The sequence below is a fragment of the Solanum lycopersicum genome, chromosome 7 (assembly GCF_036512215.1).
Source record: "Solanum lycopersicum chromosome 7, SLM_r2.1".
Taxonomy (NCBI): Eukaryota; Viridiplantae; Streptophyta; class Magnoliopsida; order Solanales; family Solanaceae; genus Solanum; species Solanum lycopersicum.
Window position 1 is genome coordinate 31760722 of NC_090806.1, and position 14806 is coordinate 31775527.

A 14806-nucleotide genomic window follows, 5' to 3' on the forward strand; every position below is an offset into this window, starting at 1 on the left:
GCATATCTTCCAACACCTGAATTGTCCGCTCAGAGTGACCATCAGTCTAAGGGTGAAAGGCTGTACTCATATCTAACTAAGTACCCAGACATTGCTATAATGCATTCCAGAAGTGAGAAGTAAATATTGATCCTCGATCTGATATGATAGAAATAGGAACTTTATATAGTCGCACAATCTAACTGATATATAGCTCGGCTAACTTTTCTGCCGTATACTTCACTCAAACTAGAATAAAGTGGGCAGACATGGTCAGCCTATCAACAACAATCCAAATAGAGTCATAACCACCCATTGTTGTAGGCAAACCCACAACAAAGTCCATAGTAATCCGCTCCCACTTCCAAGTAGGAATAGGCATCCTCAGAGATACACCCCCGGGCCACTGGTGCTCACACTTGACCTGCTGGCAAGTCAAACACCTCGAAACAAATTCTTTAATATCTCTTTTCATTCCACACCATCAGTAATGCTGACTCAGATCATGATACATCTTTGCCACTCCCGGATGGATGGAATACCGAGAATAATGGGTCTACTCAAGAATCAATCTAATAAAATCGCCTGTCTTAGGCACACAGATCCTTTCTCCGATCCGTAAGACACCATTAGAATCAAGGAAAGCCTACTTAGCTTCTCCACTCAATACTTTGTCTCGAGTGAGACATAATTTTACATCATCAAACTAGTGTGCACGAATCTGCTCGACTAAAGAAGATCGTGCCTCAATAAAAGCAATCATCCCATCACTCTCCTCTGAGATCTCTAATCGGACAAGACTGTTAGCTAACAATAGAACATATCTAGCCAATGGTCTGTCCTCAACACTAAGAGATACAAGACTCCCCATGCTATGAGTCTTTCTACATAGAGCATCGGCCACAATCTAACAAAGTGCGGAAGTAAATGACAATCCAACAACAATTTCTATTATGAAACCAAGTCATATTACTTCAATCCCCAAAACCAGGTTGTCACGTGCACAAGCCTCTAATGTAAACATTAGAATTGAAATAAATTAGAAGTCTAAAATGAACTTGTCTTTCGAGTAAAAACAAAGTCATAAACTAGAGTAGGAAAGTTCGCTGAGATGACATGTAACTACCTCACAATCCTCTACAAGATGCCTCGGAAATGAAGAGAATGGAAGGTATCACAAAAATCTGGGCTCGTAACCTACAAAATTTGTAGAAGCAAGGGGTGAGTACCAAACCATGCGGTACCCAACAAACAAACCTCTAAACACAAGTTAAGTGAACAAAATACGGGTACTCCTTACGCCCTATCTAAGCCTCCACGCCACAGCCTAACAGTTTACCAAACACATCACTCAATAAACACACTCTATCAGTTTACACATTCTCAATAACAACTCAATATTCAACAATCACAAGCTTCACAGAGAAACAATCAGAAGATCAGCAAAACACATGTTGAAGTTCATCAATAATAAAAATGTGCAATGTCATGAGATGCAATGTCAAATATCCTAATGCATGTCTTTTTCAACGATACACACCCGCTGTCTCTCAGTCCGGGACCCATGAGGGACATATCTGTCCATGCATCTGTCGCGGTGCACGACACGACCCTCGATAAATAGTAACCTTCACGGCGCACGATACATCCCTCGAAATATAATATCCATCACGGCGCGCGATACAACCCTCGAAAATAGTACATCATCCTCTTACCACAACCATGTCTCAGATACAATGCAAATGACATGCTCAAATGAAAAGGAGGAGATAACTATTTGATAAGAAAGCACAATTTACAACAAGAAATTGTCACGACCCAAAATGAGCCGCGAGTGGCACCCACACTTACCCTCCTATGTGAGAGAACCAACTAATATAAACCCCAACATTTCAACCATAATTAACAGAATATAATGCGAAAGACTTAAAACTCATTAACGAATATCGATTAAATAACTTCTAGCATTTATCACTTACTATCCCCAAAATCGGGAAGTCATCACCACAAGAACATTCTATCCTCAAATTACTAATTCTAAGAGTGTCTAGGAACCTAAAGTAAGAAAACAGATGGTCCATGTACGAACTTCAAGGACATCAAGACATTAATAAGAGAGAATCCAGTCCGAGCTAGGAACAATAGCTCACCCTGAAATATGATTATGCTGATGTCTTGCTAGAGTTGCGGTTGAGTCAAAGTCGATGGCATGTTTGCTGCACTCCAGAAATAACAAAGAAGAAAATTACAAGTAGGGGTCAGTACAAGGCACAAGTACTGAGTAGGTATCATCGGCCAACTCAAAATAGAAAGCAATATATATCAGATAATAACATAAAATCAACCAAATACTTAACAGGTGACAACAACAAGTACCATAACCATTGGCCACAGCACCTAGCACATCTATGAGGACTCAAGCCTACACACCATACTCATTTGGCAAATAGGTTCTTTAAATCTTAGTATATTAGCATAATTCCAGATTCATTCACTTTACTTTCCTGGTGTCGGAACGTGACACTCCGATCCCCTACTATCCTGGTGTCGGAACGTTACACTCTGATCCCCTACTACTACGTATCGGTTTGTGACACCCAATCCTTTACTATCCTGGTGTCAGAACGTGACACCCGATCCTCTACTATCCTGGTGTCGGAACGTGACACCCAATCCTCTACTATCCTGGTGTCGAAACGTGACACCCGATCTCTACTATCCTTGTATCGGATCGTGACACCCGATCCTCTACTATCCTGGTGTCGGAACATTACACTCCGATCCTCTAATTCTACATGTTAGTTCGTGACACCCGATCCCCTATCTCATTCTTTCAGTTCATCAAGCCTTCTTTTATACCAAGGCATCATCATTAACAAAGAGGTTTTAAGGTTTAAGATTCAACAGCCTCATCATGCTAATTCATCACAATTACATAATCACATCATGCAAGCACACAATTAAGCATATAGTAGACTTTACAAAATTACCCAATACATATCAATCGCTATTTAGAGATTACCACGGAAAAGCATAAACCATAACCTACGTCCACCGAAGAATCGTGATCAAGCAATCTACTTCTGCAATGCTTTGCTTTCCTCTTATTTCTCCCTCTCTCGTTCATTCTCCCCTCTTCTCTCTGTTCTTTCTATTTTTCCTTATTCAAACTCTTTTTCTTTTACCCTAATTACCATATAATTAAGTATAAAAGATGGTAAAATTAACCCACTACTTATTTCAAAGTTATCTCCTTTAACCCCCAAGTAATTGAATTATTAACATTAAACCACTAACTTTATAATCATAAGCATGAATAGACCAAAACAGCCTTTAAAAACTTTTAATAGAAATCCGACCCAGTCAGGGTTACGCAGCCCGTGACGGCCCGTCGTGCCTGCGACGGTCCGTCCTGCTGCTTCCATCACAAAGTTCAGAGAGTCGAATTCATTAAAGAGTCTTTGACGGTCCGTCATGCCCCCAACGGTCCGTCCTGCTCTTTCGTCGCGAAGTTCAGAGAGTTGTTCTCAGTACCCAATTTTCCAGATTCTATGTATTTTGAAACGAGAACCCCTCAACGGTCCGTCGTGCCCATGACGGTCCGTCGTGGGATCCGTCGACCCAGACAGCTATTACGAGAAATAAAATCTACTGCTCAAAAAAACTAAACAGGTCATTACAATAGATACCAATTTACCCATCGTTCGTCCTCGAACGATTACAAGAAGAAAAACAAGGGTGAGAAAGAGTACCTGAATCTGTGAAAATATGTGGATATCTTTCTTGCATATCTGCCTCCTTCTCCCAAGTGGACTCTTCGACTAGCCGATTCTTCCATTGAACCTTGATGGATGCAATCTCCCTTGATCTCAACTTGCGGACTTCTCTATCTAAGATGGCAACAGGCTCCTCGTCATAAGACAAATTCTTATCAAGAAGGACTGAATCCCAACGAATGATGTAGTTTCCATCCCCATGGTATCTTTTCAGCATAGACACATGAAATACCGGGTGCACTCCTGAGAATCATGGGGGTAAGGCTAATTCATAAGCTACCTCCTTCACGCGCTTCAGAACATCAAATGGACCAATGTACCTCGGACTAAGCTTACCTCGCTTACCTAACTGCATCACTCCTTTCATGGGCGACACCTTCAGCAAGACTTGCTCACCCTTCATAAACTCCAAGTCTCTAACCTTTCGATCTGCATATTCTTTCTGCCTAATTTGAGGTGCTAGAAGCTTTTCCTGAATGCATTTCACTTTATGTAACGACTCCCTCAGAAGGTCTGTACCCCAAGGTCTAACCTCAAATGCATCAAACCACCCAATGAGAGACCTACATCTTCTCCCATACAGTGCTTCAAATTGGGCCATATCAATACTTGAGTGATAGCTATTGTTGTACGAGAACTCTGCTAAGGGTAAGAAGTTATCCCAATGACCACCAAATTCTATCACACATGCACGAAGCATATCCTCCAAAACCTGAATCGTTCGCTCAGACTGACCATCAGTCTAAGGGTGAAATGCAGTACTATGATCCAACCTAGTACCTAACTCATCATGCAATGTTCTCCAAAACTTAGAAGTAAATTGTGTACCTCTATCTGATATGATGGAAAGGGGAACTCCATGCAACCGAACGACTTCTGAGATATAAAGCTTGGCTAACTTCCCTGCATTGTAAGTCACCTTAAGAGGAATGAAGTGAGCAGACATAGTTAATCTGTCAACAATCACCCAAATAGAGTCATACTTACCCATTGTCTTTGGAAGACCAACCACGAAGTCCATTGCAATTCTCTCCCACTTCCATTCAGGAATGGGCATTCTCTAAAGTGTCCCTCCAAGCCTCTGGTGTTCATACTTTACCTGCTGACAATTCGAGCATTGAACAACAAAATCAACAAAGTCACGCTTCATCCTACTCCACCAAAAATGTTGCTTTAAGTCACTATACATCTTGTTTGCGCCAGGATGTATAGAATACCTTGAACTATGAGCCTCTGTAAGAATAGTGTGAATCAAATCATCGACGCGGGGTACACATACCCTTCCCTTAATCCTCAGAACACCTTCCTTATGGATTTTTGCTTCTTTAGCCTCTCCTCGAAATACCTTATCTCGAATCTGGGTCAATTTCTCATCAGTAAACTGCTTTCCCTTAATCTTGCCAAGAAAGGAAGATCTTGCCTCCACACAGGCAAAAAAGCCTCGCTTCTCTAGTACGTCCAGCCTCATAAAGTCATTAGCCAGAGTCTGAACCTCTCTAGCCAATGGGCGTCTAGAAACCTACAAGTGAGCTAGGCTTCCCATGCTTCCTGCCTTTCTACTTAAAGCATTTGCCAAAACATTAGCTTTTCCCGGATGATACAAGATAGTGATATCATAGTCCTTCAGTAGTTCCATCCATCTCCTCTGTCTCTGATTCAAATCTTTCTGAGTAAAGACATACAGTTAACTGCGATGATCTGTATAGACTTCACACTTAAACCCATATAGATAAGGTCTCCATTGCTTTAATGCAAACACTACTGCAGCCAACTCCAAATCATGGGTCGGATAATTACGTTCATACACCTTTAATTGCCTCGAAGCATAAGCAATTACATTCTTCTCTTGCATTAGCACTGCACCCAAACCAGATTAGGATGCATCACAATAAACAATGAAATTCTGACCTTCCACTGGCAGGGTAAAAATTGGTGCAGTAGTCAACAAGGTCTTGAGTTTCTGAAAGCTTTCTTCACACTCGTCCGACCATACAAATGGTACACTCTGCTTAGTCAAGTTTGTCAATTTGGAAGCAACAGAAGAAAATCCCTTGACAAATCGATGGTAGTAGCTAGCTAAACCAATAAAGCTCCTTACCTCTGTAACATTAGTAGGTCTTACCCAACTCCTCATTGCTTCAATCTTAGAAGGATCCACCATCACTCCATCCTTAGAAACCACATGCCCCAAGAAGGACACTGAACCTAGCCAAAACTCACACTTGGAGAATTTGGCATAAAGCTTTTCCTCCCTCAACATTTCCAATACAATTCTCAAGTGTTCCTCATGTTCTTTCCTACTCTTTGAGTATACCAGTATATCATCGATGAATACAATGACAAAGAGATCCAGATATGGCTTAAAAATCCTGTTCATTAAGCTCATGAAATCAGCAGGGGCATTCGTAAGTCCAAAAGACATTAATAAGAACTCATAATGTCTATACCTGGTCCGAAAAGCAGTGTTTGGCTCATCCGTTGCCCGTATTTTCAATTGATGATAACTAGATCTCAAATCGATTTTTGAGAAGGTACGAACACCTTGTAACTGATCAAACAAATCATCGATGCGAGGAAGAGGATACCTGTTCTTAATGGTTACCTTATTCAGTTGCCTATAGTTTATGCACATCCGAAAACTTCCATTCTTCTTCTTCACAAACAACATAGGAGCACCCCAAGGGGATTCACTTGATCTAATAAAGCCTCTGCTTAACAACTCTTAAAGATGGGCCTTTAACTCTCTTAACTCAGCGGGAGCCATCCTATAAGGGGGTATGGAAATGGGGTGAGTACCCGTCTCTAGATCAATGCAAAAGTCAATATCCCTATCCGGTGGCATACCAAGAAGGTCTGCAGGAAACACATCCAGAAACTCACGGACTATCGAAACCGACTCAATTGAAGGCACTTGGGTATTATCATCCCTGAGGCGTGCCAAGAAAGCAAAACACCCTTTACTAACCATTCTTTTAGCACGAAGAAAGGAGACGATACGAACTGGAGTGGAAGTGTAGTCACCCTCCCACAATAACAGATCTGTCCCAGGCTTGGCCAACGTTACAGTTTTAGCATTACAATCTAAGATTGCAAAATTTGGAGAAAGCGAAGTCATACCCAGAATTACATCGAAATCAACCATTTCTAAGATAATCAAGTCTACATGAGTATTGCTCCCCACAAAAGTCACAAGACAAGACCTATACACCTTTTCAACTATCACAGACTCACCCACCGGAGTAGAAACACGAATAGACATGTCAAGCAAATCACAATGTAAATCAAAACTAGTAGCAAATGAGGAAGATACATATGAAAATGTGGATCCAGGATCAAAAACTACAGAAGCCATGCAATCACAAACCAAAAGATTACCTGTGATGATAGCATCAGATGTCTCCGCTTCAGATCTCCCAGGGCATGCATAACAATGGGCCCTATCGTTCGTCTGCCCGTTGCCCCTACCATGTTGCGCTGCAGAAGTTCCAGTTTGCCCTCCACCCCGGTTAGTTTGTTGACCACCATTACCTTGACCAAGGCGTTTTCCAAAATGGCGGCCTCTCCCATGACCACCTTTACCTCTAACTATTGGGGGTCTGTAACTCTATTTTGGACAAAACCTCCTGATATGTCCAGTATCCCCACACCCATAACACTCTCTAGTTTCAAGCATAGGTCTCTGTGAGAATGACAGAGTCTGGGGATAACCCCCAAACTCAGGGAAGTGTTGACCAGTCTGCGGTGGACCCCCAGCTACAGCTTGCGGTGAAAACTGAATAGGTCGGGTTGGGTAACCTCCTACACACTGCCCTCTGGAGTAAGACCCACCAAACTCACCTCCCTTACGAAACTTCTTAGGTGTTGATGCCATGGTGAAGTCGTCTGGCTTCACTCCCTCCACTTCAATCACAAAATCTACCACCTCTTGAAAGGGTTTTGCTGCAGCAGCTACCTGTAAGGCTGAAATCCGCAAATCTGACCTCAACCCTTTCACGAAACGGCGAGTCCGCTCTTGTGGACTGAAGCAAAGCTGGGTGGCATACCTGGATAGTGCACAAAACTTAGCCTCATAAGCAGTGACCGACATCCTGCCTTGCTCTAGGCTCAGGAACTCATCTCTCCTTCTATCCCTCAAAGTCCGGGGTATATACTTCTCCATAAACAAGCTAGAGAATGATGCCCAAGTCATAGGTGGTGACTGTGCTGGTTGACACTTAACATATGACCGTCACCATATTTTGGCGTTCCCCTGAAACTGATAGGTCACTAACTCAACGCCAAATCGTTCCACTATGCCCATCTTATGTAGCAGCTCATGACAATCAACCAGAAAATCATAGGCATCCTCATATTCAGCACCCTTGAAAACTGGAGGTTTCAACTTCAAGAACTTAGTTAAAAGTTCATGCTGATCACTTTTCATTAGCCAGAGTCTGAACCTCTCTAGCCAATGGGCATTTGGAAAACTGTAAGTGAGCTAGGCTTCCCATGCTCCCTGCTATTCTACTTAACACATCTGCCACAACGTTAGCTTTTCCCGGATGATACAAAATAGTGATATCGTAGTCCTTCAGTAGTTCCATCCATCTCCTCTGTCTCAGATTCAAATCTCTCTGAGTAAAGACATACTGTAGACTACGATGATCCATATAGAATTCACACTTAACCCCATATAGATAATTTCTCCATTGCTTTAATGCAAACATTACTGTAGCCAACTCTAAATCATGGGTCGGATAATTACGTTCATGCACCTTTAATTGCCACGAGGCATAAGCAATTACATTCTTCTCTTGCATTAGCACTGCACCCAACCCAGAATAGGATGTATCACAATAAACAATGAAATTCTGACCTTTCACTGGCAGGGTTAGAATTGGGGTAGTAGTCAACAAGGTCTTGAGTTTCTGAAAGCTTTCTTCACACTCGTCTGACAATACGAATGGAACACCCTGTCTAGTCAAGTTCGTCAATTGGGAAGCAAATCGATGGTAATAGCTAGCTAAACCAACAAAGCTCCTTATTTCTGACACATTAGTAGGTCTTACCCAACTCTTCACTGCTTCAATCTTAGAAGGATCCACAATCACTCCATCCTTAGAAACCACATGCCCCAAGAAGTACAATGAATTTAGCCAAAACTCACACTTGGAGAATTTAACATAAAGCTTTTTCTCCCTCAACATTTCCAATACAATTCTCAAGTGCTCCTCATGTTCTTTCATGCTCTTCCAGTATACCAATATATCATCAATGAATACAATGACAAAGAGATCCAGATATGACTTAAAAATCCCGTTCATAAAGCTCATGAAAGCAGCAGGGGCATTTGTAAGCCCAAAAGAAATTACTACAAACTCATAATGTCCATACCTGGTCCGAAAAGCAGTCTTTGGCACATCCGTTGCCCGTATTTTCAATTGATGATAATGAGATCTCAAATCGATTTTTGAGAAGGTACAAGCACCTTGAAACTGATCGAACAAATCATCGATGCGAGGAAGAGGATGCCTGTTCTTAATAGTTACCTTATTCAGTTGTCTGTAGTCTATGCAAATCCGAAAAATTCCATCCTTCTTCTTCACAAACGAAAGAGGAGCACCCCAAGGGGATGCACGTGGTCTAATGAAGCCTTTGCTCAACAACTCTTGAAGTTGGGACTTTAACTCTCTTAACTCCGCGGGAGCCATTCTATAAGGGGGTATAGAAATGGGGCCAGTACCCGGTTCCAAATCGATGCAAAAAGCAATATCTCTATCCAGTGTCATACCAGGAAGATCTGCAAGGACATATCCAGAAACTCACGGACTACCGAAACCGACTCAATTGAAGGTACTTGGGTAGTGTCATCCTTGAGATGTGCCAAGAAAGCTAAACACCCCTTACTAACCATTCTCTTAGCATGAAGAAAGGAGATAATACGAACCGGAGTGGAAGTGTAGTCGCCCTCCCACAATAACGGATCTGTCCCAGGCTTGGCTAACGTCAAAGTTTTAGCATTACAATCCAAGATCGCAAAATTCGGAGAAAGCCAAGTCATACCCAGAATTAGATCAAAACCAACCATTTCTAAGATAACCAAGTCTACATAAGTATTGCTCCCCACAAAAGTCACCAAACAAGACCTATATACTTTTTCAACTATTACAGACTCACCCACCGGAGTAGACACACGAAAAGGTATGTCAAGCAATTCACAATGTAAATTAAGACCAGTAGCAAATGAGGAAGGTACATATGAAAATGTGGAGCAGGGATCAAATAATACCGAAGCCATACAATCACAAACAAAAAGATACCTGTGATAACAACATCGGATGTCTCTGCTTCCGACCGCCCAGGAAAAGCGTAACAATGGGCCCTATCACCTGTTTGCCCGTTGCCCCTACCATATTGCGCTGCAGTAGTTCCCATTTTGTCTGTCACCCCGGTCATTTTGGTTACCACCATTACCTCGGCCACCACGTCCTCCAAAATAACGGCCTCTACCATGACCACCTCTTCCTCTAGCTATTGGGGGTCCATAACTCAGTTTTGGACAATTCCTCCTAATATGTCCAGTCTTCCCACATACATAACACTCTCTGGAGTCAAGGATAGGTCTCTCAGAGAAGTGTTGACCGGTCTGAGGTGGACCCCCAACTACAGTCTGTAGTGAAGACTGAATTAATCGGACCGAGTAACCTCCTGAACCCTGTCCTCTAGAGTAAGAACCATTAAACTCACCTCCCTTTCGAAACCTTTTTGATGTAGATGCCATGGTGAAGTCATCTGACTTCACTCCTTCCACCTCTATCACGAAGTCTACCACTTCTTGAAAGGATTTTGCCGTAGCCGCTACCTGTAAGGCTGAAATCTGCAATTCTGACCTCAACCCCTTCACAAAATGGCGAATCTGCTCTTGTGGACTAAAACAAAGTTGGGTGGCATACCTGGATAATGCACGAAACTTAGCCTCATATGCAGTAACCGACATCCTACCTTGCTCTAGGCTCAAGAACTCATCTCTTTTCCTATGCCTCAATGTCCGGGGGATATACTTCTCCATAAACAAGCTACAGAATGATGCCCAAGTCATAGGTGGTGCGTCTGTTGGTTGACACTCAACATGTGACCGCCACCACATTTTGGCGTTTCCTTGAAACTGATAAGTCACAAACTCAACACAAAACCGTTCTACTATACCCATCTTGTGTAGTAGCTCATGACAGTCAACCAGAAAATCGTAGGCATCCTTAGATTCAGCACCCTTGAAGACTGGAGGTTTCAGTTTCAAGAACATACTGAAAAGTTCATGCTGATCATTTGTCATTATAGGCCCTGTAGTCAGACGAGGAAACGTGCCTATTTCCAATGAGGCATCCATGCGGGGAGCCACGGTAGTTGCATGTTGTACCTCCAGAACAAGAGATGCTGGTGCAGAAAACACTGGAGGTGTCTGGCCCGAATTAGATAACCCGCTAAGATAAGAAAGAACCTGATTGATCATCTCTAGGGTGGGTTGGGGTGGCCTCATTCTGCACTTGTTCATTCTCCCCTTCCTCACCCTCCCTTAGCACTTCCTTAGTCGGTGGAGGAGTCACCGCCCTAGTACCAGATGGGCTAGGTGCTTGTCCTTTTCCTCTAGAGGACGTCCTCCCACGACCTCTTCCACGGCCTCTTGCCACTATTCCTGTTCGAGTTACAGCCCCAGTGGCTGGCTCAGACGCTTCTTGTCTTGCCGGTGTTGGTGTTGGCGCAGTCGTTGCTCTAGTTCTAACCATGTGCGAGATAGAGTGAAGATGGTCAGATACCAATTTGTATCAACTAGATACCAATTGGATCCAAGTAATAGCACGAAAGAAAGAAAGAAAGAATGGAATTTTCCTAAAGTCTTATAGCCTCTCAAAGAAAAGTAAAGGCGTCCCCCTACTGTTCCTTAAGACTCTACTAGACTCATTCTTGTGTGATGAGACCAACGAACCTAATGCTCTGATACAAAGTTTGTCACGACCCAAATCGTGTCATAAGTGGCACCCACATTTATCCTCCTATGTGAGCGAACCAACCAGTCTAAACCCTAACATTCAACCATAATAAACAGAAAAATAACGCGGAAGATTTCAAACACATTAATAAAAATAGATTAATAACTTCTAAAACTCAAACACTTATTAATATCCCCAAAATCTGGAAGTCATCATCACAAGAACATCTATTCTCAACTTACTAATCTAAGAGTATCTAAGAAGCTAAAATAAGTAGAAAGCTAGTCCATGCCGGGCATCAAGGCATGAAGAGGAAGATCAAGTCCAAGCTAGAAGCATTAGCTCACCCTGAAATCCGGTGTAATGAAGACTGGCAAGAGTTGCTGTTGAGTTGAAGATGATGGTACGTTTTCTGCACTTCACGAATAACAAAGAAAAACAATTACAAGTAGGGGTCAGTACAACCACAAGTGCTGAGTAGATACCGTCAGCCAACTCAAAATAGAAAACAGTATATATCAGATAATAACATAAAATCAACCATATTCCTCAACAGGTGAAAGTAACAAGTTCACAAATCATGTGTAACCACATCAAACACACCTATGAGAACTCAAGTCTCCACACCATACTCATTTAGGATATAGGTTCTTTTCATTCGACTTTATTAACATTATTTCAAGATTCATTATCTTTATTCCTCTTGTGTCAGTACGTGACACTCCGCTCCCCTACTACTATGAATGGAAATTTCCTAAAGTCCTATAGCCCCTCAAAGAAAAGTAAAGGCGTCCCCCTACCGTTCCTCAAGACTCTACTAGACTCGTTCTTGTGTGATGAGACCAACGAACCTAATGCTCTGATACCAAGTTTGTCACGACCCAAAACAAGCCGCGAGTGGCACCCACACTTATGCTACTATGTGAGCGAACCAACCAATCTAAACCCCAACATTTCAACCATAATAAACAGAAAATAATGCGGAAGACTTAAAAATCAATAATATAACCAATAAATAACTTCTAAAATTCAAAACATATTATTATCCCCAAAATCTGGAAGTCATCATCAGAAGAACATCTATCCTCAAATTACTAAATCTAAGAGTATCTAAGAAGCTAAAATAAGTAAAAGAGATGGTCCATGTCCGAACTTCAAGACATCAAGACACGAAGGAAAGAATCCAGTCCGAGCTAGGTAGAATAGCTCACCCTGAAGTCTGATTATGCTGAAGTCTGGCTAGAGTTGCGGTTGAGTCGAAGTCGATGGCACGTTTGCTGCACTCCGCAAATAACAAAGAAAGAAACATACAAGTAGGGGTCATTACAAGGCACAAGTACTGAGTAGATATCATCGGCCAACTCAAAATAGAAAGCAATATATATCAGATAATAATATAAAATCGACTACCATACTCAACAGATAACAACAAAAAGTACCATAACCATTGGCCACAACTCAAGCACATCTATGAGGACTCACGCTTACACACTATACTTGTTTGGGAAATAGGTTCTTTAAATTGAGTATATTAACATAATTCAAGATTCATTCTATTTACTATCCTGGTGTCAGAACGTGACACTCCGATCCTCCTCATACTATCCTGGTGTCGGAATGTGACACTCCGATCCTCTACTATCCTGGTGTCAGAACGTGACACCCGATCCACTACTACTATCGTGATGTCAAAACGTGACACCCGATCCACTAATACTATACTGGTGTCGGAACGTGACACCCGATCCATTAACCTCATTCTTTTAGTTCATCAAGCCTTCTTTTATACCAAGGCATCATCATTAACAGAGAGGGTTTTAGGTTTAAGCTTCACAACCTCATCTTTCCAAACCATTAAAATGACATATTCACATCATGCAAGCATACAAATAAGCATATAGAAGACTTTACAATACTACCAATACATATCATTGGCTATTAAGAGTTTACTATGAAATAGCATAGACCATAACCTAGCACCACCGAAGAATCGTGATCAAGAAATCTACTTCTCCAATGCTTTGCTTTCCTCTTCATTTCTCCCCTCTTCTCGTTCGTTCTCCCCTCTTTTCTCTGTTCTTTCTATTTTTCCTTATTCAAACTCTTTTTCTTTTACCCTAATTACCATATAATTAAGTATAAAAGATGGTAAAAGTAACCCACTATTTATTCCACGGTTGTCTCCTTTAACCCCCATGTAATTGAATTATTAACATTAAACCACTAACTTTATAATTATAAGCAGGAATAGTCAAAAACGCCCCTTAAAACATTTAACAGAAATACGACTCAGTCAGGGTTACGCAGCCTGTGACGGTGCGTCGTGCCTGTGACGGTCTGTCCTGCTTCTTCCGTCACAAAGTTCAGAGACTCAATTCATTGAAGAGTCTATGACGGTCCGTCCTGCATTTCCGTCGCAAAGTTCAGAGAGTTGTTCTCAGTACCCAATTTTTCCAGAGTCTAAGTGTTTTGGAACGAGACACCCTCGACGGTCCGTCGTTCCCATGACGGTCCGTCGTGGGATCCGTCGACTCAGACAGTCATTACACGAAATAAACTCTACTGCTCAAAACGACTAAACAGGTCGTCACAAAGGGCAATAATGTAATTTCACGCTAACAAAAATCTATCAAGAATGAACAAAAAAATAGTTCTAGAAACATCTTAAGTTATTGTATTACCATTAACTTAGTATTTTATTATTACTTCACTTTCTTTTATTTTGTGAGTTATTGTGATATCTATTTTGTTATTATTCTAGTTTACTATAAATTTAATTCAATTATTAATATTTTTTCTATTCATTATGTATATAAAAATGTCTACTTTTTATATAAAAATTTATCATGAATTAATTATTTTCATCTTTATTTTGTCTCTAATTATATACTTGAAAATAAATATGTGTGATAAAATTAATAATATATATTAGATTGAAATTAAAGAAAAAGATGTTAAGAAGTAACTTTACAAATAAAAATGAATAGGATGATATATTTGTATTAAAGACGACTAAGAATGATAATGTAAATTTCATTTAAGTAAAAATCTATCAAGAATAAATAATTCTAGAAACATATTTCT